This window comes from Fukomys damarensis, unplaced genomic scaffold, assembly GCF_012274545.1.
Source record: "Fukomys damarensis isolate Sample0158 unplaced genomic scaffold, DMR_v1.0_HiC HiC_scaffold_1, whole genome shotgun sequence".
Classification (NCBI taxonomy): Eukaryota; Metazoa; Chordata; class Mammalia; order Rodentia; family Bathyergidae; genus Fukomys; species Fukomys damarensis.
In genome coordinates, this window is record NW_022900913.1 from 30,464,816 (window position 1) to 30,491,460 (window position 26,645).

General features: G+C 34.6%; 1 protein-coding gene across 7 annotated transcripts in view; it reads right to left on the reverse strand.

Moving 5' to 3' along the window:
- The window catches only part of Rictor (RPTOR independent companion of MTOR complex 2), a 122,723-nt gene that overhangs the window by 95,757 nt on the left and 321 nt on the right, over nt 1-26,645 (reverse strand). Inside the window, exons 3-4 of one of the 7 annotated variants that reach the window (XM_010607750.2) lie at nt 18,583-18,664; nt 6,064-6,136 (exon numbers count right to left, since the gene is read on the reverse strand). The exons of 4 other annotated variants lie outside the window; for them this stretch is intronic. The gene's annotated coding sequence lies outside the window, so the exon portion shown is untranslated. The remainder of the gene's footprint in view (nt 1-6,063; nt 6,137-18,582; nt 18,665-26,645) is intronic. 2 more of the 7 variants (XM_010607748.2, XM_033760334.1) reach the window with 2 other exon arrangements.

Here is a 26,645-nt window from a genome sequence, read left to right on the forward strand (position 1 = left end):
AAAAAAAAAAAAAAAAGAATAAGCAGCAAGGAAACAGACAGCAAAAGTCACTATGTCCCTTAAACTCAGGACCTGGCAAGCTCTTTGTTTCTCTGCCCAACTGCAGGGAAAATCCCTGTTACTGTTTAGAAATCTAGCTCAGACTAGGTGTGCAAAGGTATTTTTCTAACCTACAAACAGCGCTCTCTGTTCCAATGACAGATTTTTCATAGCACTTATGATATGGTACAAGTACCTGACTTGGCAGGGTTCCAATTTATATTGACTGCACTATAGTGGTCATTAATATCACTTCTTTATGTGACGATCATCACAAGTATAGTTTATAGGTAAGTTTCAGTTATTACTTGTTTTGCTTACAACTAGATCTGCTTTCTTATCTCCTCCCAGAGACTGGAACAGTTTATTGGGTTCCTGTACCACTGTCCTACCCCTTAAATAATAATGGTAGGAAGAGGTGTGGCAACTTCTGCAGATCTTTAACATATTAAGATTGTCTTCCCAATGACTCAGGAGTTCAGATCTCTTTCCTGCCCCTTCAACTTTAGACTAAAAATTTATTTTACATTTTCCACAAATATAGCATCCTTTCATGATTCCAAAAGATCAGCAATTTTAAATTATTTTAAGGGGTAAAGGGCATATATCAATGGGGGAAAAAAGTCTTTGTTGAAAGTTTATCATTTGTATTTCTGGATAAATTAAGTATCTTGTAGCAGCTAACTAATGTAATTATTTTAAAATTCTATTAACAAAAGCAATGTCTTTAATTGTGACATCATGAACATGTTATATATTACAACTATCAATCTAAGTATACAGCACTAAAAATAACTAGAAGCAGTTAATGATTTATTTGAACAGAAATCTATTAAAAGCTGAATGAATGCATTGTTTTAATAACTATAATTTATGCTTTCCTTTATTTTAAATATATTATAAACTAATATGAATATCCTGAAATATTTAAAAATTAAACTTTAAATGACAGAATATTTCTCTCAAAGTTCTAAAGAAAATAAAACTATAACACTAGCTTATACTTAGCCCTCTTATTATACAATGGGGTGGTGGTGGGGATTAAACCCAGGACCTTACATGTTAGGCCAGTGCTATATTACTAAGTCATCCTCCCAGCCCTCTTAATAATTTTTTTAAAATTAAATATATTCCATAAAGAACACTTAATGGTCTATCCTGGAAGCAGATCTGTGAATCTACAGGACACTGAAAATTTTGTTTTATTTAGTCAGGCATTTCATATTCATCATAGGCCAAACACAGTACTGTTAGCTGAGGAAACAGTATTAAACGTAAGATATGGTCTGATTCCTAGAAATCAAAATTAATTGGGGAAAAAGGAGGGAAATAATACTAATACAGTAGTGAGGTAGATAGTAAAAATGTAGGAAAATAAAGACACGAGTGATGATCCTTCACTAGATTTTAAGACAAATAAAGACAAGAAATCTGTTCACTAAAGCATCCCATGCCTCTGACATAATGCTAGGAACATGGCAGGTTCTCAGTAAACACTAGATGGAAAAATGACGAAAAATGAGGGAAACAACCATCATTTAGAGATGCTTAACACTGGAGTTAATCCTTGATGGTAAGCAGTAAGTCTCATAGGCATATAAAATATGAAATCAAACTTAAAATAAAAGCTGCATTCTAAGGACTAAGACATAAGAAATTAGATATCTTTTGGCAATAGTTAATTATTAAGGAACACATTTACGCAAGTGATTGGTATAAATACTTCTGTATTTTATAAAGACAACTTTGGAGAAGTCATACAGGAAGAGAAAAACAAGTTTATACCTTTTAAAAATCTTCATCAGTAATGAAGTAGATGGGGTAGGAAATGAATGAATTCCAGATTTTTTGATTGAATAAATATTTGTGGATAGAAAATCACAGAGCAATACATATAGTTTCTAAGGAAATTTTCTATTTTAGTAGTAAGATATACAACAAAAATAAATGACAAAACTACAATATTAGTAAAATGATGTACAAATGATATAAAATGATGAACAAAATAATTGGTTACTTGGTTATGCATCGAAAGCAGACTTACACAATCAGTTTTCAAATTTATGCCCCTCAAAGAATATGTAAATTATAATTTTGTGGGATTTTTTGTTGTTAAAACGTTGTTGTTACTGGGGATCAAACTCAGATCCTTGAGCTTGTGAGGCAGGCAGCAGAACCACTGAGCTAAATTCCCCAGCCCTATAAGTTATAATTTTAAAAATATCAATTTTGGAATCAAGTATGCCTATAAAGTGATCCATAGTAATTTGAACTTATAGACAGTGTAAAAGTGGTTCTTATAGACAATGAAATTTGAAACATGCTGAAAATTCTTCCAAAATGTTATGAAACTATGATATCCCTCTGGATTGTCTGATGTGAACTCTAGAAGAGATAAAATCTTGTGCTATGAAATACTCTTTGGTATCATTTTAAATACATAACAAAATGCAATAACTTACACTGCCACAAAAATCGAAATTACTGACACAAAGCCTACAACATTATACTAATGTATTTAAATAAATAATCTAAAATTCCCCAATAAGGTATTGTTATTGTTCTGTTGTTAACAATGAGATTTAGAGACATTAGTTTCCTACCTAAAGTCACACAAATCTAAGAAGCGGCAATGAAATTTGAGCCTGTACAGTATGTTTCTCAAGCCGATCCTTTATTCTTCAATATACAATATACTACAGACTACTTCTGTACTGCCTTTCACAGGACAGTTAGTTACATTTACTTGCATGATTACGTGACATTTATTTCTTACAAGTTTGCTTTATTCCACCCAAAAATCTGAACAGTGGGGATGCCTATACGCCCAGCTACTCAGGAAGCTGCAGAAGATGGATCACTTGAACATGTCTGAGACCAGCCTGAGCAACAGAACAGGACCATGTCTCAAAAACAAAACAAACCAACCCCCCCGCCCCCCCCAAATGCTAATAGCTCAAAACCAATGGTTGGCACACACCAGTGACTCAAAAAATATTTAGTGACATGAATATACTATTTGTAAGTAAATACATAAAAACTTTTAAATATACTAAGTTCTGCTTCGTGTTCTAGCTGGTTTTTCACAAGTTTGTCAATCTGTGATTCACTGATCAAAGCATGATAAATTTACCTCATACACAGTTAAAAATTTTTATATTATATTATATTGTCAGATATGGTAGACAAATATTCTCCTCTTATAGTAACTAGAAATATGTTAAACTTTTCATAATCTGGCTTTTATAGCAGTCTCAAGGTTAAAATAGTGAATATTAAAATATTAAAATTTATGAAAGGGAAATACTATCTTGTGGTTATAATAATGTTATAGTATAGACATACATAAAAAAGATCATGCTGCCAAAAAAATTCTGAGAGCCAAAAAGATATAAAATAATGTAATTCCTCCAACCTTAACCAAACATTTTTGTACGGCTTTGAAAAGGAATCTCACATCCTAAAATCAAACTTACTTAACATAATTAACAACATAATACAGCTTATCTATTCAAATTTGTCTAATATAACAACACTTAAACAGCATAGCCTGGCAATACAAAAAGCAAGAAAAAAGGAGATAGAATTTAAATAAGCAGCCTGGTAAGTGGTTAAGGCTACTATCTACTTTCAGAAAATCACATTCCTGACCATTCTTCTCTGACCCACTTTCTCAAGAAGTGTATTCACATTCATGTAGAACTAGAAAGTATGTTCCTGGGTAATACAAGTTGAATAAAGAAATGAATCCAATCACATACTTGTCTTAATTCCCTAATTTTTCATCCTTGTCTATTTTTACATAGTAAGTTATTAATAAACTTATAAAGATTTTTTTTTTTGCCACAGAAAAGGAGAAAATGGGAAGGAAAACATGGGTAAGAGCTGCTATGCAGAAAAAAAATGCATCAGTACTTTCTTATAGTTCACTTCTTTACAATAAAACTAGAATGGAATACAGTACTTGGGTTCCTAATACCTAAGAAAAGATAACGTATACTAGAGAACTAAACCAAATTCACAAAACATTTTTGCTTTGTATAGAAATACATACAAAAGCCATACTCTAGGTCACAGACAAATCTGTCAAAGAAATCTTGGAACACACTTGTTTTAATGTTATTTTTCTGCCAAGAATAAAATACGAAAAGTACAAACTTGAACAAAATTTTCTCAGGTGGTAAAAATGACTAAAAGCAATTTTAGAGATTACAATTACTACATGTTCTGCTACAATTTCTATATCAATTAGTATATTTTATAAAAATGTTTGTAAAACCATTAAGCTTCTACAGCTCCCTAATTAGGAACCCTTTTTATAACAGAAAAATCGTATTTGTCTTTGAAACAATTCAGTATTTAAATGAATTCTGTGAGAAAATGGAACAGCTGAGCTTAAAGGCTGAGACAATGATGATACATAGCCAGTCTATTATAATTATTTAAAAGTTAGTTATACATTTTGTATGTATACCTTATTCCATGTCTGTTTTTCTCTATGAAACAGATTGTGGTTTAGATCACTTGTCTGAAAAGTAGTATCTATGAATGTAGTTAAAAGCTTCCCTCCAAAAATCCAATACAGGAATAAAGGTACAAATATACTTTGGCTACAGTATACTCAATTTAAGCATGGATTAAAAACCTAATAACTATGTTATTACCATGCTATCTTGTAGTCATTCCATTTGAAATTCTGATTCCGTATTTTGTTGCATTATTCCAGTATTTTTTGTTACTCACTCTTCTCGCGGAGCTTAGCCTGTCACTAGCTTTATCTTCTGCCCAGTTTCCTAGTTTTGAAACATTACAGTACTATTTTTTATTTTACCAAATTATCTCTCAAATCCAATTGAATTTATTCTCTCTCTTTAATTCCATCAACCTGATGTCTAAATATCTGTCTACTGAAGGTGCCCTCAAGTTTCTCATTTGTACAATTCAAACATTTTTACTGTTATTATTTTTCTTTCTTTCCTAACTTTTCAAACTTCTTAAGTCTTGGTCCTTTTTGAACCTAGCTCTCACTGCTCCTTAGCAGAGTTTGTATACTCTCCTCCCATCTCACCCACACTCTTCAGCATTCAAAGTTTTACCCTTTGTTCCCAAGCTGCTCTTTTCACTGTCTCCATCACCCTCTAACATTCAATTTTTTTTTCTTTTTGGTACCAGGGATCAAACTCAAGACCTTGCGCTTGCGAGGCAAGGAGCAGCACCAATGAGCTAAATCCATGGCCCTCTAACATTTTATTTTAATCTTTATGTGAACAATGTCTTGAAACTTCAATACAATTTTGTCATTTAAAGTAACACCTCAGTCTGCAAGTTTTGAGGGTCTGTCCTCCTGAAATTTAACATAACTTATAATCAAATTAATTCTGAAAAACAAAATAAAATTCCAAAAATTTCCATCTTTGGACAAAATTCCTAACAGAAATTTTAGACTCTATGACATTTACTTAAAGACAGCTAGTCACCAACTATCACTGAGACAACTTAGTATATATATATATATATGTTAATCACCTCTTATACATAGACTTAACACACTATACCATTTTTATATACTTTTACTGAGTTCTGAAACAGTGTTTTGTAGTGCTTGCTTCAGCGGCACATATACAGTGGAACCTTGGATCACAAACTTGATTTGTTCTATGATTTTGGAAAAGATGGTCATATCTGTGTTGATGTGGGGAAAATGGCTACAGTCATGTTTGTCATCTGATGCAGATTTTACAAACAAAAACAAAATTTTGCCAAATGCTTCTGTTTGCAAACCAAATTGCTTGCCAACAGAAGTACTTGTGAATCGAGGCACTGCTGTGATGAATCAGTGCTCTGAAGATATTATATATTATGTATTCTACTTATGTTTTTATATGTAAATATAATCATTAGTATACACCAAAGAAAACCTAAAATTAGCAGAATAAAATTTCACTGTCTAATCTCAAACCTTATGCTTGAAAGACAGCATGAACCTTAAGCCTTTTCATGAACTATGGTCAGTGATGGTCTTACCTTAATATAAAACCAATTTATGTAGTTGGCCAATGAACCAGTAAAACACTATTTACAAATGCGGCAACAAGATCTGCAAGCCAAAGGAAAGAAAATTCAAGATTCAAAGAAGCATTAAAAAAAAATCTCAAAAAGATCTAAGGAGAACTTCTCAAAATAATGTCATAATTAGAGTAACTTAATAGAAAGCATCAATAGAACAGTACTAAAGAAAGAATAATACCGTTAATTTATTTAGTTGCACTAATGGCACGGTTGATGTATCTAGAAATCCTGGGTCGGGGATTTAGCTCAGTGGCATCATGCCTGCCTTGCAAGCGCAAGGTCCTGAGTTCTATCCCCCGTCGCAAAAAAAAAAAAAAAAAAGTCCTTGTGCCCTACAGGTAAATACTGATACATTTGCAATAAAAATAATAAATATCTAGGATTTGCTTTAAAATTATCATAGGCTATGCATAAACAAGACTGCCCCATATTTATAAAAGTTGAAGTACAATAGGCATATATAAACATTTTTCTTTACAATGTCTGAAATGCTTACCTAGATTGTGTGAAGTTCTACACACCCAGCACCAGAGGTGGAAAATGAAGAACCACAAAAGGTACGTAAATAAAAATTGTGAAATGAAAGAATTTCCTAAATAGGACAGACATGTGTAACTACCAAATAGTTCCTCTGGTGTGAGAAACTGAAAGCGTAAATGAGAATCAAAAGGTATAATAGATAATGTGAAATAGGAAGATAAGGTCCAAAGGGGAAGGGGGTATAGGGGTTAGGGAAAAAAAATAAGAGAATGGAATATGAGAAAAGGAAAAAATGGAAACAAAGTCTTTGTAAATAGGGGTGGAGGGGTTGAAGGGAGAGCAGGGGGAATGGGGAAAAAGAACCAAGACATATTATGTAAAGGTATAAATTTCCAATGATGAATGTCATTATATTGTATACAGAAAATGTACCAATAAAATGAATGTTAAAAAAAAATAAATGAAAAAATTTCCCCCAATTTACCTATAAGCCTTTCTGCTTAAGATCCAAGAAAAAAAGTATGGTACACATACCTCCATGCTGAAAGGTGGATGGCATATTATTACAATTAAATGAAAAGATTTTCATTAGAGGAAGGGAAAGTTTTTATTCTGGCTCTTTTATTTTTTTGGTACCAGGACTCAAACTCAGGATCTTGTGCTTGCAAGGCAGGTGGCAGAATCACTGAGCTAAATCCCTGGCCTTTATTCTAGATTTTTACCAAAATAAAAATTTTTAAAAACATCAATTATTCTTCTATTTTTCCCTATGTCACTATACTCCCAAGAATAGTTTCAACATCTGAATGTAGAGCAGCAGTAACAAAGTAGTTCAAATGAACAGAGCCAAGTTTTTATAGAGATTACCTAGGTAAACAACTTTCAGGGCCTCTTGGCTTGTCAGTCTAGCTTTTTCATTCACAACACGTTTCTAATGACATAAAATTAACCAAAGCTTCTTTAAGAGCAAGGTCTGATCTTGTAACTTCAACCTTGAAACTTCAAAGGACCTGGCAAAATACTCTGCCTATGGTATACATTTATTAGTTGAATGAATGAATAAATGAATGAATGAATATGGCATTCCAACTTATAACGAAAAAGAACGTTGATTAAAATTAACAATAGTTATGGTCATAAGAATTACACATACATAGCTTATAAGTGACATTATTACTACCATATTTCTACAATGTTGATTTTGCTTTCTCCTCTTGAAAGACACTACTTGAATTTGTCAGACATGGTGGTGTGTGCTTATAATCTCAGAGGCTCAGGCAGAAGGATCACTGAAGACTTTGATGTCAGTGTGGGATACACAGTGAGTTCAAGGCCAGTCTGAATTACATAGTGAAACCATGTCTCAAAAAACCAAACAACCCCCCACACACATTTAAATTTTATATATATTAATATATGGTACCGGGGATCAAAGTCGGGTCCTTGCACTTGCGAGGCAGGTGCTAGAACCACTGAGCTAAATCCCCAGCCCACACATTTAAATTTCAAATAATCTTTTCTATCATGTAACCTTATAAAAAAATTCATTCATTCAATCAACACTGATTTAGTGACATGTGCCATGCAGAGCCTGCTCTAAGAACTATATTCTCCACAGAACAATATTTCTAAATTAATTAGATCATATGAATTCCCACTGAAATGTACCATCATCTCCAAGTTATAACTTGTTTACCACTCTCTTAGATTTGTATACTCTCCCTCTCATTTATTATGTACAAGCCATAGTGGTTTCTTCCAACCTCTGGGTATTTGTAGTAGTTGTTCTTTCTGCTTAGAAGACTTTTCCTCTATGTATCTTCACATGTTGCCTCATTAGTCTAGTATCAACTCAATACTATGCTCTTATAGCAGTTTTCTCTTTAACAGTCCTCCAAACCATCAATTCTCTTGTAACCAATTTTATATCAAGAGCATTTATTAGTACCTAAATTTCCATGTTCACATCCCTGCTCTTTGTCTTCCACTAGAACATAATCTCCTGAAGGACAGGGACTCAATCTTTTCTCTTTCACAGCTGAGTCACCAGCAAAAGATCAGTATACAATATATATTAAAGATCAATAAATATTTGTCAACTATGACTAAGAGAGGCAGACATGAACAAATCACAGAATAAAGGTAATATATAACACACCACAGAATCCCAAAGACAGAAAATGGTCAACCCTGAGGAAGAAGTTAAAACTGACTTTTAGGAAAGCTTGGGGGCTACAGAAAAGTACATTTAGAATGGGAAAGAATATAACTTAAATAGGGAAGGTAATTGTGAAGACCAAGTATTCCACTAGTAAGGAAAATGAGGGCCTAAACTAAGACATGCTAATGTAAAAGCAAATTTTACAAGTATTTCAGAGATAAAAGCATTACTATCCAATTGCAAATTTGATGTGTGTAATAAGGACAAGAAATGAGGTTAAGATGTCTCTTAGGTGTCTGATTTGGCCCAATTAAAGTACTGTTCTTAATCCAGATGGAATATTATCCCAGATGGAATATATAGAAATATTTCTAAAGATAGTTAGAAAGTTTAAAATATTAAGTTTGATGCACTTGCCTACATGCTAAGATGTTGAATAAGCATTGCAAACTTGGTTTGTAGCTCTTGAATCACAAAAATTCAACAGTCACCTATTTGGTCAACAAATATGTATTCTGCATGTATAATGTACCAGAGCTGTTTTAGGCACTGAGGATACAATGATGAACAAAACGGTGTACTTGTGCTTACAAAATTCAAACTACTGGGATACAATATTATATCATAATGTCAGTGATAAGAAGGCTGTAAAAGAATAACATAGGGACTAGAGGTGTAGTACCGTATAACGCAGTGGTAGAGCTTTTGCCTAGTATGTGCAAGGTCTGGGGTAGAATCTCAACACAGCAGGGGGGTGGGCTTGCCAACGGAGAAACGAGAAAGAAACAGAGATACAAAAGAACAGAAAGAAAATGTGATCAGGAAAGGGAAAAAAGATGAAAAAGGGTGCTATAAAATGAAAATAGTTGTAGAGGTGCCCAGCGACTAGGTTATTATGAACAAGTCATTATATATACTGCACAGTGACAGTCTTAAGACAAAATTGTCTACCTTGTATATATAATACTCCAGTATTTAACATGGTACTAGAAATACAATAGGTACTCATGTGTATTTCCTCTCTGTTAAAATTTGACTAAATAATGACTTCTTAGATTTGGGCCCAATTTTTGTTGTTCTTGTTTTTGGTAGCGGGGATCAAGCTCAGATCCTTGCACTTGTGAGGCAGGCAGCAGAACCACTGAGCTAAATCCCTGGCCTGAGCCCAATTTATTTTTTACCACTCCCTAAACTTCAATTCATCTTCTAAGGGCAATTCTAACAGCAATTAAAAAGATGATAAGCTTTAGTAATCTTCAAAAGCATTTTTCAAATGTTTTAAACAGTGGCAACAACTGAAACAAGGGGACTGCTTAGAAAGAAACAACTTAGAAGTGCATAACTTCTAGAATGTCTCCTTAAATAACACATCACTTTACAAATCCTTGACATTTTGTTAATATTTTATTAATCAAACTATAGTTTTAGACCAAGTTATGATCATGTTGGAAAGTTGGCACTCTCCTAGGAAAAGTCATGTAAAGCAGTTATTAAAAAAAAACAAAACGATGTACCAGTATATACAAGAGCAAAATGCAATCTAAAATAATACAATCTTGGTTTAAAACAAAGAATGACTGCACTGTGTCACTCTTCATAGAATAAGCAAGCGATCATTTAAAATTCATCACTAACAATAATTATTCTTTTGGCAGCTAATAATCTAATAATCCCCTCCTTTCACCCCCTCCTCCCCTCCCCAAGGGTAGGGGACAAGGGGAAAAAATGAGAATCAAGACCTGTCATGTAAAGGTACAAGATCCCAGTAATGAATGTAACTGTACTGTATACCTAGAATGTACCAATAAACTCAATAAAAAAAAAAAAAAGAAAATATACTTCATCAGAAACTTCCATAGTATACAGGTCAATATTTTTGCTTCATTCAACTGCTTTTCAATAATGAAATAAGTATATTTTTCTTTATTCTACACGTATATGCTAAACATAAATTATCAAGTTATTTTTTAAGTATTTAATCAATTTCCATGAAATACTATATTTATATTTGGTTCTAATTCTTGTGCACAGGCACCAAGTAATGGGTAGTGCAATCTTCTATCACAACACTTAGATCAATCCTCAGGGACTAAAAATTTTTTAAAAATCAATGAAGAATTACATAAAAACAGCAACTTTATTAAAAATTTATTTTAAATCAGAACACAGCCAGGTGTGGTGGCACATGCCTGTAATCCCAGAACTCGGGAGGCTAAGGCAGGAGGATCGCTGTGAGTTCAAGACCAGCCTGGGCTACATAGTGAGTTCCAGGTAGTCTCAATTACATAGGGAGATGCTGTCTCAAAAACAAAACAAAACAAAATCATTAATTAATTAAATGAGAACATAGAAGTCAAGCATAGCAAAAGAAAAATGCATCTGTATATCATGTTCTATTATAGAAGTCACCAGAAGAAAGATTAGAAAATATCAAAACAAACACAAAACAATGAAAGTTGAAAAACACAAGGCTGAAAAAGAAACAATCACTCAGGGTTTTAAAGTATCAGTGAGATATCAAGACACTCTCATTTAGTCTCATAAAGTTCTAACATGTTTAGTAGAAATTCAATGACATTACTTTATGATTTTCTTATATATGAAGCAAAGTGGAATAAAACTATAAGAGTTCTTACAAGCTGGGCGTGGTGGCACATGCCTGTAATCCCAGCAGTGGGGAGGGTGAGGCAGGAGGACCAGCCTGGGCTACACAGTGCGTTCCAGGTCAGCCTCAACTATGTCGTGAGACCCTGTCTCAAAACCCCCCCCCCAAAAAAAAGAGTTCTTACAAAAGAAAATTAAGTAAGACATTTAACCATGTATGCTTTTTCAAGGAGCCCTTTACCATGTACTCAAATAACTTTTCAACTTTGATGCATAATTAATTACAACTATATGTTGTAAATCTAATATATTAGTGAATATTGTTATTCATATATGAGTATACTATTACATTTTTCTCTGTACTAAACCAATTTTGGTAATCATTCCACTACAAGATATCACAAAATTTACTGGATAGGAATTCTAACTTTCTCAAGGTATCTCATTTTCTTTAAAGTTATTCAGAAAAAAGAAAAAAGTTCACCTACTGAGGTATACTAACTTGCTAAGCCCTATCAAATCAAAAGTTTAGGCTAAACAGGCAAAAGACGAATGCAGAAAATGATTTAAATTTTTTTAACTAAACTGAAATTAGTATAATTCTTTCAAACTCTGCCTACTCATATTAACCTGCCTATCTAAAGGAAGTATCAACCTATACACAACATACCTGATACATAAACTAGATAATTTCAATTCTACATACAACATACAACATAACGTTGGGCTCACGAAGCTGACAGAGTATCTATGATGATTTTTACACAAAGTCCAAATACAGCCTAAATTAATTTACTTTATTATAATTCAGAATAATGGGTTTGCTGATGAGGAAGAGTACTTGGAAGGAAACACAAAGAGTTTCTAGAATACTGCAATGTGTTTCTTGGTTTAGACTTAATTAGCCATTTGTTCAATTTGTCCTAATTGTACATTCATAACAACTTTCTGGGGAATCTATGTCATCTTTTGATAAAAAATTTAAAAAAAAAATAACATTTACTGTTCCTTTCAGTTAAATGGCCCTCAATAACTTTTGTTTATTTGTTTGTTTGTTTGTTTTTTGTTTTTGGAGAAAAGGTCTCACTATGTCCTAGAGACTGACCCAGAACTCACACTATGTAGCCCAGGCTGGTCTCAAACTCACAGTGATCCTTCTGCTTCAGCCTCCCAAGTGCTGGGATTACAGCCATGCGCTACCACGCCCGGCATCCCTCAATAACTTAACCTTATCCTAAATCCACTATAAATACTATCAACTTCATTGCTCCTTTCTCATTGCATGTTTCATACCCTTTGCTCTATTTCTTCTTGATTTAACCACATTCTACCCATCCAAAATTGAAACAATGGCCCACCTTCCATGATTTTTTCCATTCCACAATGGTCTTTCCCTTCTCTCAAATCTTTTTTCACATTATTGACCATATAAATAAGAGCATTAGTATCTATTAATATCTACATGCCAAAACTCTCTAGCTATTTTACAAACATCTTTCACTCCTCAAATATCATCACCAGGGGATTTGGTGGTTCCTCCTCCTGCCTCACAAGTGCAAGGTACCAAGTTCAATCCCTGGTACCAAAAAAAAATAAAATAAAACTAGAATATTTTAAAATATATTATTACCAATGGAAATGAGGAAACATGCTCAGAAAAGGCCATTTGTCTAAAGTCATGAACCCCTATGAGGTAGAGACAAGATTCAAATCCAGATCTGTCTGGCTCCAAAACCATGTACTTAGTTATGACTGTCCCCATGTCGGAAAGTTAGCAATTTATTAAGTGGGTTTTTGCCCATATAACTCATATTTTTGTACTTTAACATTCACCTTAATATAATCTATATTAAAACAAATATAAAAAGTATCAAATCATACTTCACCTATTTCTAGTTATATTATGAGGCAATTGCCTAAATGGCAAACATCCAGGATGAAAAGTAAGCACTCCCAAAATATGACAATAAAAATTTGTTGGGACTCAGAAACACCCCCAAATTTGCTATTTTTTAAGAAAAAACATTTGGGGAGCAATAAATACAGGAAAAGACTTTCTCTGAAGTTCTCCTATCTTATTTCTCTGAAGAACTCCTGATCCTCTACAACATGAAACTATTGCAAATCTCTCTTCTGGGTATCTCTTCAAGGAGACAAAGCCAAAAGACTAATACATATGGCAGGAAGGGAAGACTGGAACTGACACCACACTCAAGAGTCCAGAGGAAAAACAGCCCAGTGTGTCTTTATACACTTAGGTGTCTAAACATCACTTTGCTCTTTCTCTAAAATTGCTCCAGGGCCAGGGATTTAGTTCAGTGGTTCCACTGCCTGCTTTGCAAGCACAAGGACCCGAGTTCAATCCCCAGTACCAAAAACAAAATAAAATTGCTCCATCTTCCACTTTCCTCTCCCCTATGGATTACATTAACTTCTAAATTTGACCAGATATTCACTCTCCTGTGGTATTCCAGTGCTCATAATAAATCCGTATGATTTTTCTGCTGTTATCTGTCTACTGTCAGTTTATTTTAGCAGACTCAATTATTGAACTGATAGAGGAAAAAGAAAAGATTCTTTTGCTTCTATAAATTCAAAGTAATATCATCAACAAGTTTACTCACAATAGGTCAAAAGTACTGACAGTGGGGCCTATTAGTTCTTCACAATCACAATCTATTTGTTCTTTCTGCCTTGATTTTAGACATAATATTAATATAAGCAATCCAGTTATACAATTTCCTATTTGACAGCACAAGTTAAAAAAAATAATTAAATGATGACTAAAGAAAGAAAAATAATTGCAATATAAAGCATGTAAGAATCAAAAGAACAGGTAGATATTCACAGGGTAGTAATAAATTGTTTTTGACCAGCTCCCAACACAAAAAACAGCAAAAAAATCAATTATCATCATAACCCCAACAAAACAAAAAAAGTTAAAATATACTTTGCATATCTTTAAGAAATAAAGAAAATGTTAGTAACAGTTCTACAAACAATTTTATCTGAAATACTTAAAATGTACATTTCTGAGCTCAATTAATAATTTGCTTCCTGAGGACTCCAAATCAATATTCTTCCAGCGGTATGTCTTCTGCTGTACTTAATGTTGGTTTTGAAAAGACTGAAAAAGGTTAAGTGCATGCACCAAAAAGAATGAAAAAAAACCTCACATTTCTCTTACTACCTATATGACCTGTGGGAGATTCAGTCATTGCCCCATTTTCCTAGTACACAGGTTATTATTTTAGTGTATGTGCTGCCGCAGTGAGCACATCATACACAGGTTATTAATACATATCTCCTACATATGCAGGAAGATTAAATTAGTTATTTATGTTTCTAATAGAGTCCTAAACATAATATGTGGTTTATTGATGTCATTTCTCATAAACAAAGATTACGACTTAAACATTTAGCAACTAGAACAATGCTAGACATACTGTATAACCAATACTCAGTAAATATGCTAGACATACCATATAACCAATACTCAGGAAATACTTAATGACTAGTCTCTGTGAAAAGAGGAAAAGAGTAGAAATCTCTCTGTAATTACATACAGCATTGTTTAACCTAACTATACCCACTACTTTTAAAAAATATTCAGCAAATAAGAATGAAAGAATTGTTTTAAAGGAAAACAGTAGGACCAATTGCTTTTAATTACTCTTATATTAAGGTCTTAGCTAATCTGATGTAAGTTTTATTACCAAACATAAATGCTCAACAAAACAACAATCCTTGCAAATACCCTACCCATCACTGGAAGGTTTAAATGCTGATGAATGACAGCTATCTGGTATTTGAAAGAAGACTCCTGCTTTGAGCCAGAGGGCTGATGAAATGATTTCCAAAGTAGCTTCCAAGATGCTTAAAAATAAACATTAGGCTTATATACATACATACATAGTTTCCTCGTATCTGTGCATATTCCAGTACCTCAGGTGAATATTTTGTGGTAATGTATTTATTATCTCTAAAGATAATTAACTTTTTCTGTGTATTAGTTTTACAGTCTAGAAACAATTAGTGATTTACCTGAAAAAGAATCTTCCTAGGACTCAAAAATCAAGTCTATTTTTGTCTTTTTTTTTTTTGCACCAGAGATCAAACTCGGGTCCTTGCACTTGCAAAGCAGGCTGAGGGACCACTGAGCTAAAATCCCCAGCCCCATCAAATCTATTTTGTAAAATAAAATGAAGTAACAATTCGAAGAAACAGTAACATAGATAACTGCCACAATTTATTCCAATCCTTTATTCATCTTTTTATTTCTTTTTGAAAAACGAGCATCCTTTCAAATAATTTCCTTCATTTTGCTAAGGAAAATAACAGAATCTGTTTTCAAAACAATGTTGAAACATACAGAATAACACTGAATTCTCGCACAAGAAGAGAAAGACAGTTTTAAAGTTCTTACTAACATATATAAAGTTATTTAAACATTTTAAAGCTATTCCATCTGTAATTTAGTTCATTAAAAATAGCTATAAAATTTTATGTAAGAATTATTTTTATATATGAAGACTTATGTAAGAATTACATACTTGCTCTGTATCAAGTTGTCATCTAAAATAACACTACAAATCTTAGCCTATAGTAATAAAACCACAATTCATTCTAAATAAACACACAGAGAAATAGCTGTTAGTACATACTCAAGCAACCCATCATTGTGATTTTACACTAATATAACATATGACAAATATGATTTAAAACTTATCTGCAGCATTATGAATAAAAAGTTCCACACTATTCTACCTGTCACTTGGTCACACATAAAGAAACCACATATAGCTTAATGTTAGAATTCCTAACACCTCAAAACACTGTGCCAACTAGTGGAATCTGTCTATCTCTGTCCCTGTTGCTCTGTCTCTCTTACCACCCCCACAGAGTTCTTTTTGTTTCCTTGGGGGAATGAGGGAGGTGAAGGTAGTGTGGTAAATATGAGGTACTGCATTACAGAATTATGAATGAAAAAAAAATAATGGCAATTAAAAGTTTTAGTACAATACAATGAACCAAGCATAAAAATACTTAGCTATTTTAAGATGTGATTTCCAGAAGTATAAAACCAGATAAAAATATGTATATGCACACATCTAAAACAGTTAAATACGCTTTCATCTGTCAAGCTGTTCCTTCTTAGTAACTAAATTACTTGGCAATCTTCTTTGTTTACAGCTTCTGAGTCTTTTCACTCTTTATTCATTACGAGGAACACATGAAATTACACTAAAGATGGCTATTATAATGGGGGAAAGAAGAAAGAAATTACACTAGATTCAGAGCAAGATTACTAAAATTCCTGCACATGACAATTCAAGTCTTGTTTTGCTGCTCTAACATAGCAATAATTTCCCCAAACATTATTTTTCATTTACCCAAATCACTGGAGGGCTGTGTAGGATGATGGGACTTGGCAAAGAAACATTCTGCATTTTTCAGGATAATCTTAATTTCAAATATTCTACCCTTTTGTTAGGCTACATGTTTACATTTTGAGATCAGAAAATACAATCACAGTTCAGTGTAGTAAATAAAAAAGACACCGCCCTTTATGTATGCCAGACTGCATACATTCAAATATAAGTCTGATAATTTACAATGTCCCTTGAACATGCACACTATTCTTTGTTAATGATATTATATTAATGAAGAAAGACATGTGCTACAAAATAATGGAACACATGCATAAAAAAATCATTTGTGCACAATTATGCCTGGTTTTGATATACGCAATTACATACACATAACAAGTATATAATTATTTGATGACATGCCTCAAATGTCTCAATCCAGTCCAGCACTACCCTCAATGTTGAGAAGAGCCCAACTTGCAATTTAATTCTTCATAGTTGAGATTTATAGTAAGAAAGAAAAAACATTATCTTAAAATACTCAGTATTATCTTGAAATACGGAATAAAACTCAGGAATATGTTAGTTTAAACCCCATTCCAGAACTCTAGTTAAATGGTACTCTCTTATGTAAAGGTTTTTTTCTAAGTGCCATCAAGTATTTCTATAAAGTTTTCCCTACGTCAATCCTTATCTGTCTCCCATTTTCATACCTGGATTCTTCTACTTGAAACTCCTTTATAAAGATAACTGGCAAGTTACCGTCTTATATTGTCCATTGATACAGCTATATCCCAACTATAATATATACTCTTTGATGGGAAATTTATGCCATCACTAATAATAGCACTAACCAATATGATAATATATTCAACAAAAATATACTGGATTAGAGTAAGAAAATCACTACAAATCCAAAGTGGGGTAAAAATTTGGAAAACCAATCAACAGAGCCAGATTCTTCAAAATCCTGTAAATTTAAACGGTTTTAATATTTATTCTTAAATTCAATTGATTCTTTAAACAGGATAAATTAAGGCACTGGCACATTCTCAATTTTATTATGCTATATAACTTAATCATTACCAGGTACACTGCTCAGTTCATGCTATCTGGACAGAAGATGAATACAAAGCATGTCCTTAGGTTTGGATTCTCTTTCAACCCTATTAAACTGGACATTCGAATGTTATATTTAGTTAGTTTACATAATCAGTTTCAATTTATTTTGGCATCTGCATAATTTTATAATTAATTTGTTGTAGAAATTGGGGGGGGGTGATGGTACAGGAGATGAAAGCCAGTAAACTACAGTAAGCTACAGCCTAATCCTTTAGAGACATTCATTAAGTTGTTAAATTGCCCAAGCAGGACTTAAACTTGTGATCCTCCTGCCTCAGCCTCCCAGAATGCTGGGATTATATGTGTGTCACCCACATCTGGTTGTAGAGGTAATTTTTGGAGCATTCAGTTTTAATCTGGTTACACTAAAGGAATAAACACAATGATACAAAACAATGGATGATCCAAAAAGGAATTAACAGTCAACTCTCAAATATTCAAATGTAGATTACCTAATACATTTTTAACCTGTAACTTTGTTGTACTGATAGAACTCTCCGCATAGGAAATAAAATATGATGCCAAAAATCCAAATAAAATAAAAAAGATACTTCAATTTACTAAAGAAAGGAAAAGAACACAAAACTCTCCTAAACTTACATATAAATAAAAATACTAAGATTATATATTTAGCAGTCTTCTACCATTATCACCTTTTTGCACAGGTAACTGAGAGTGGACTGTAATTAGACGAGTGATAGAGATACAGACAGACAGGCATGCAAACCATTCACTCACCCCACTGTGCTTTTCACAGCCCTATTTTCAGTAGCTGAGACCTGGGAGGGGGAGGAGGCAGCAAGTCACAGCAGATGGATCACTTAAAAGGAAATTGAAAGTTGACTGTAATTTACATTTAAAGTGCTATGAAATACCACCACTCCTACAAGTATTCATTATTGTTTATGGGAACAAATCTCACAATGATTTAACAAGGCTATAAATGTTTTCTTTTTAACTTTTCAATATCCCACGGTGATATCTGAAAATCACAAAGATGGAAGTTGCAAGAGCTATTAAAGTAGTATATATTTTAGAGGTGAATAATCTCAAACCCAAAGAGGTTAAGCAGCATGTCAAAATTAAGGAAGAGTAGAACTGAATTCTGCAGACTGAGTTCAATGCTAGTCTCTCAGCCCCTTCTAATCAAAACTGCTGTCATGTCTTCAGAGATTATAGCCTTCATAATTTTCTTTTAGTGGCTCGTTTCTTACTAATTCCTACTATGACATACACCCTCATCATCTTATCCTAGAACACTCAAAAATCTTTAACTCTCTGGGAAGCAGAGATGGGATGTGCTTATAAATTCAGTGGTAGAGCTCATGTTTATCATGTGCTAAACTCTAGGTCAGTCCCCAGCATCAAAAAACAAAAACAAAAAATCCTCTACTTACATTCCTTCTCTGAACACACTGTGCAGAGAATACTCAGATCACAAATTCAGAACTATTATTAACCTCCATTACTAATATATGATTTTACTATGATGTTACCTTTCTTACACAACTATTTCAGGGTTAATCACCTGAATTTCTTTTTATTTGCTTGGCAATACTGAAGATTCAACTCAGAGCCTTGAGCATGCCAAGCACGCACTTTACCAATAAGCAACACACACACCTTTTTGGGACAAGGTCTTTAGGCTAAATTGCCCAAGCTGGCCAGGAACTTACAACACTCCTCCCTCAGCCTCCAGTGCTGCTGAGATTACAGGTGGATGCCACCACAATGGGCAATCATCTGAAATTGAAAGCGTAAAACTAGACTCATTAACATCCCTCTCAAAATGACTTCCCCATTTTATGGCACCATCAAATTGCAAACTTGAAGTGTTCTTTAACTCAATTTTCCTCTTTAACACTATCCAATCTGCCTTGCATGCATGCGTATTTTCTCTCTCCCTCTCTCTCTCCTCCTCTCCTCTCTTCTCTCGGTCTCAGTATTGGGGATTGAAGAGCAGGTGGGCCTTTGTACTGATTGAGCTCTGTCCCTAGCACTTTTTTAGTTTTTGAGACAAGATCTCGTTAAGTGGCTAAACCACCCAGACTAGACTAAAATCTGTGATTATCCTGAATAAGCCTTCCAAATTGTTGAGATTACAAGTGTGTGCCACCATACCTGGCTTTTTCTATTAAAAAAAAAAAAAAGTGTCCAGGGCTAGGAACGTGACTCAGTGACTGAATTCGTGCCTAGCTTGTACAAGTCCCTGAGTATGATCCACAGTACCACCTTCCAAAAAAGTGTTTCAGGGATTTGCGTATAATTGGGGGAGGAGGTTTAGTTAAAGAGCACTGCTACTCTCAAGAAGCTTAAAATTTAGTGAAAGTGGACAAAAAAACTACAAGGTAAAGGTAAGTGTTATTCAGAAATAAAAATGTGTAAAAGTAGAAGAGGAAGTAGTAGGTTTCCATGGGAATAAGTGGCATGGGACCCTGACCTTAGCTAATTCCCACAGCATGTTAAAATTGAAAGTGCCATTTTTTGGCTATTGAAATTTACTGTCTAGTTTGTACTGAAGCCAAACTTGGTTGTAAAAAAAAAAAAAACGCACACACATACACACACAAAAAAAAAGAGTCATTTTCGCTTAAAGTCGGGTCCCAAAAATCCAACAGAACGAAGTTCTGCCAGGAGGCAGTGAAGAGGCATTGAGGGAAGGGGTTTAAATTGTTGGGTGCCCATGTTAGGACAGGAGAGAAGGAGTTAGCTCCCTAGGAGGAGGGCAAAAGAGAGGACCTGTCTTCCTCTCTTTTGATACTCCCCAAGCCAGTCCCCAGAAGGGGCAAATGAGAGGAGCCCATCGATGGAGTGTCCCTCAGGGGCACAGTCCTGGGCCCAAGGGCCCAAAGGGGTCTCTGTGACCACGCGGGATTTCCATAAAAAATTCTGGTAATTTCTAGTCAAACATGCAAGGTCAAAGAAATATGCAACTGCATGCTATGTTTAAGGAAAAGCAGTCTCCCTTGACTAAAGCACTTATACTCAACCAGGGGTATTGTTAAAAAAAAAAAACAAAAAAAACAGAAATGAAAGACTGTGCTTTAGACTAGCAGACTTTCCCTAGTTGGCTTTGAGAAGCTGCGTGTAATAAAGGGAAGGTGTGTCACACATATTAACTCTGCAGAGAGGTAGACATGACTAATATGTTTAAGATAGTACAGAAAACAATACAGGAATAAATGATAAAAGACCTTAAATGCCACTAAGGAATTTGGGCTTTATTTTGTGAGCAAATGGAGCCTCTAATGTGTGTCTATGGCTGGTTATTTTAAGTTAAGGGAGACAAGATCAGATATGCAATATAGGGTAATAATCCTGGCAGTCATCCAGCCGCCAGGTGAGAAAAGAAGAATTTAGTGTCTCCCAAATGATGATGTGAGCTAGACTAATGACAATGGGAATAGAAGGAGAGACTGAATTCAAAGGTTTTTTTCAGAGGTAAATGGGAGCATTCCACAATAGAAGAGCATGAACAGTTGGTCTCCAGCTTCAACAGAGGGTGGTTGGTGGTGGTACCTAGAAAGTGAAAAGTGGACACACTTTTGGGCGCAAAGTTTTACACATCAGGACTGAGATGACTGCCAGACTTAGACCAGTAACTAGCCCTGTGGCCACGGTTCAATTACATTTTCGGTTTCAATCTTATAAAATTTCAAGGTTTATATTTTCACATATGAGATAAGAATTATCTCAAACAGTTGTTGAAGATAAAGTAAAATAATACATTTTAGTGCCTGGCACAGAACCATGAATACAACAGTAATAGTAACAGCAGAATGTGGAACTTAAAATGCTAAGGAATTCCAGCATCCCTTAAGAAACTATTTCCAGTATAGGAAGAGAGCTGTGCTTATAAAACCGTAATGGTTAAAAAAATAAACTTAAAAAATCATAATGGTTAAGAAATAAAATTAGCTCAGTGGTACCACCACCTTTGTCACAAGCACAAGGTCCCGAGTTCAATCTCTGGTACCAAAAAAAAGAAAGAAAGAAAGTTAAACTATTCTGTCCACAGAGTCTGCAGAAAAAGTAACTATTTTGCAATTATTGTCTTTATTGCTTCATGTCTCTCACCTAGCCCACACAGTACTCCATGTACAGTACAATTACATGACGGATGTAACAAATGCTCACTAAACATGACAAAACTGTGCCAACATGAGCAAAGAAATAAAGTTTAAAAAAAAAAGTTTTGTAAAGACTCTGGAGGAAATAGGAAAGGACCAGAGATATTTTAATATCCGATTCAGAAAACATTAAATGTGGGAGATAAGGGAATTCACAACAGACTCTACCTTTTAAATTAATAAGTAAAATTTGGCTGGGCACAAACCTCTGGTAGCACACACCTCTAATCTCATCATCTACACAGGACACTGGAGCAGAAGGAATGTAAGCTCGAGGCCAGACTGAGAAACTTAGTGAGATTATGTCTTAAAAAATATAAAGAGGCTAGCCAATGTGATGGCACATGTCTATACTCTGAGCATTCTAGAAGGCTGAGGCAGGAGAACTACAAGTTGAGCTCAGCTGGAGCAACTGAACTACTTAACAAGACCCTGTCTCAAAATAAAAAAACAAAGGGCTAGGAATATAACTCAGTGAGAAGGTCCTGGGTTCAATCCTCAGTACTGAAAAAATAGTAATAACAACAATAATAAAATTTAAAACAGAAACAATTTCAAAAGGGCTTGGAATGTACTTCAGGGGTAAAGTGACCCTGAGTTAGATCTTCAGTACCACAAAACAAAAAGAAGGGAGGGAAGAAGAGAAGAAATAAAAGTATTCTGCACAGAACAGAGGGATTACAAAGTCAATTTGGAATGTAAAGAAAGGAAATTAATTGCTTCTTCCATTCTGACATACATTCAACTTAATTTTTGCAGCCATTACTCTGGCCCATTGGTCTACTATTTCTCAGATTATATTAGTATTCCTCTCTAGGCTACTCCTCCACCTACTCACTCACTTTCCCTTTCCAAAGGTGTCGTATATTTCCTTCAGAGCCTCCCCTCCACTTTGTCCACTGTTCTTATCATTCGGCCACTCTGACAGTCATCCTGATTCTCTACCCACTAGTTAATCATTCTGTCCTCTAGCTACTACAGGGCTACTTCTGTTCCTTGTATACCCTGATTACTTAATTTATTGTTCCATACTACATCATTTCTTTTTGTCTGTTCCAGTAAACTCTAGAAGAGGGTAACACCTTCATTTTATTCCCCAGCATTTAATTCAGCATCTGGTATATAACAGATGTTCACTTAACATTTGTTTTGTCAAATTAAAGTGCAGTTAAGTAACCTCTCAACTAGAAGCAATCAAGAAAAAATCATTGTTCAAATTTCTATCATTTCAGATAAACTTTTTATTCTCAATATATTAAACACCAACAAAGAGAGTCAATAATTTTATTCTTAGTGGAAGAGTAAAGGTATAAAATAATAAAAATATTAAATTAAATAGGCCTTCTAATGAGTTATACTCTATTAATTACATTTTAATATAAACGTGTCCATGTTCTTGGCATTCGGTTTGAACACTATCTGAGGAAGGAATTACCCAGGAAAAACACTGTGCCTTTTCAAGTTACATCCAGTACCAGGAAGAGATGTACTATTAGACTGATAAAGTCTACTCTTGCTGTGGAAGTAGCTAAGTATCTGGGTTTCAAAATACTGTACATTTTGACATGAAATACAAAGACTTATGTAATTAATAGCAAATACTGGGGACTTCCACAAATTAAAGGGAGAAGGTATCTGAACAAAAGTGAAAGCAACAATCACCACAAAGATAACTGTAAAATCTACTAGAATGAGTTTCTAAACTAGGTCAGAATTAATCCATCAAGAACTTTTTCCATTCTTCATTTTTTTCAGTACTGGGGATTGAACCCGAGGCTTTGCACGTTAGGTAAATGCTATGCCACTGTGCTAGTCACCTCCTGGACCCTTTTTGTAAAAACTCTGAGACAAGGTCTCATTCATTGCCCAGACTGGCTTCAAATTTGTGATCTGTCTCAGCCTCCTGCGTAGCTGGAATTGCAGGCAGACATCACATCTAACCCCACTATTCGTCCTTTCTTTCCTTCCTTGCTTCCTTCTGTAGTATTGAAGATCAAACCCAGGGCCTTAGCACTGAGCTACATCCACAGGCTTTACTTTGTATTCGGAGACAGGGTCTTGCTGAATTACTAGAAATGGGAACTTGCAGTCTTCTTGCCCCAGCCTCCCAGATGCCAGGATGACAAGCACGTGGCCATGAACCCAGCTAAAAGCTCTATTTTAGAGATACCTGATTAGTATAACACAATGTCTCAAAGAATCTTGAAATTGTGATTCCTTTTTAACAAAATTATATTCAAAACATCGGAAATATTTTCAGTATGATTTAAATAATTCTGATTTCACAATGTAGGAAGGCAACTAACACTTAACATCACTCATAACTATAGGGTCCTATGCTGCACGCTTTAAAATTACTTCCTTTACCTCCCATAGTCTTACTAACTCTTTGAAATTATATCTTCTTTTGGAGAGGAAGAACCCACAGGTCAAATAACTTGCCCTAACTCATCCAACAATTATTAAAGCCCATAGCTGAGATTACAACCCAAAATGGTCTTTCCAATCAGCCTTTCTCTAAACACTGATGGCTCCTTCAGGGAATATTATGACTATAACTTCCACTTAAAGAATTTTGTTGAATACATATTGAACTTCTCCAAAAATTACAGAAAAACAATTAAAATGAGAGTAAACACTGTTTGTATTAAATATTTTGGTTGCCCAAACTTTTATCTTTTTATATATTGTAATCCATTCCAAAAGCAGCTGCCTTTCAGCTGGAAACCAAACTGCCTCACCATTCTCAAAATATTACTAATATTTAATTTCTCATGAACTTCGTATTACATCCACAGCCTTCTTTGAACAATGAAATGTGTCAGAATAACAGCTTCTGTTAGAATAATGTCCCTATATAATGAATAACTCAGATTACATTTTACTCTAAACTTCTTTAAAATTAGAAATACAATTCTCATATAATTTTTCATTCTTTTTTTTTAGTGTTTCAATCATTTTATGTAGTTTTTTCTCATTCTTAATTATACATTGCTTTTGCACTGAGTTTCAAATGGCTGTGCATCTTATTCTAAAATGAAGTACTACATTTTGTCAGGGCAAATAGAACATTTTCTGAGCTTTTATATAATCCTGGAAAAAGGTATTTACTAAATTCTCAGGGAATGCAGCATTTTAAACAGTAAATATAGAAGAATCATCTGTCTTCCTGAGTAAAACTGGAGTAAACTAAAGTTATCAAATTGAATCACTCCAGATAGAAACTCAACAAAGTACAACTACAATTTATTTCCAGAGCCACATCCAAGCAGATTTCTAACGTAGAAACTAGCCTCCAGCTTAACTAGTAAATACTCTTTTCGTCTCTACCTAAAACACATGTGCTTGTAAATAAATTACCAATAAATTATGTGTTGGAGAACGGAAATACTAAATTTCAGGTCTGTAGGAATTATCCTTATTTTGTTAGGAAGCTTTACTAGAAAATACATTTTGTGTAGGCTTTTCATATATATGCTATGTAAGTTTCCAAACTGCTGCACGAAAGTCAAAAGCTTTACCTCTTTCTACACTAATTCTCAAACATCATCTACTGAAAGGTTCCAAATTGGTACACTAGTGATCTAATTAGCTGGCACTTCCATACTCATGCACTACTACTATATTGTATTTTACAAACTTTCCTGCTTTTAAGACCTGGTTCACCCAAAACGAAGTTCCTGAACTTTTAGGATAAAATATTAAATTACAAAAATGAATTCCTGTAGCTAAAATCAAAACTCGCCTTTCCGTTTATACACTAGTAATTTTACATGAGGATATACAAAACAATGTACTACGCATTCAATAATGACAGAAGCCTCAACAACAAACCCACATCTAACAAATACTGCATATGTCATTACATTGAGTACGACACGGAGTAAAAAATACACTGATCTCACACACAGAATGTTTACGACTTAAAAAAAGCTTCCTAAAATGTTTTACAGATCTCAAAAAGAAACCGCACAGCTGAAGTTACTCTCCCAGCTACAGCCAATTTGAGATACAGTATGACTGTCGTAATCGGTAGACCAAATTCTGTTTAACGTGAAAAAGAAAAGAATCTCGAACATAATTACAGTACTAATTCTTCTACGAGATACTGTCGAATAAACTCCGGGACGGTGACTGATGGAAGAAATACGGGTTAAGTAGCAGGATTCAATCCTTAAAAAACATAACCCGGGTTTACCCAGCTCCGAAGGTGTAAACAATCCCATCTCCACTGCAGAAGGTAAACAATGAACCTGCAGCTGGGTTGAGGGGGCGGTCTTTGGCCAACTACAGATCCAGAGGCTTGGGAAAGGGAAGTGTAACCCACACACTTAGCAGGAATGATTGGCCCCAGGTCTCACTACCGGGTTATCCACCCTGCAAGTCCCCCCAGAACGTGGGCAAAGAGAGAAGCAGTCACGCAGTCAACAAGACCCGAGCAGGTCCGGAATCTGCTCCGGGGACGGGGAGGGCAGGATGTGGTCGCTCTTCCCTCAAACATCCTCCAGCAACCTAAATAACAACCCCTACCTCCCTCCGGCCACTCCCAGGATTCGGGTGCTTGAGCTTCGGCATAGGTGTGAGAGGCTCCCCGGCGGTTGAGGGGACCCACGGGGTCGCCGGCTCCGCCGAGTTCAACTCGCCTCCCCGCACGCCCGCAGCTACCCACGG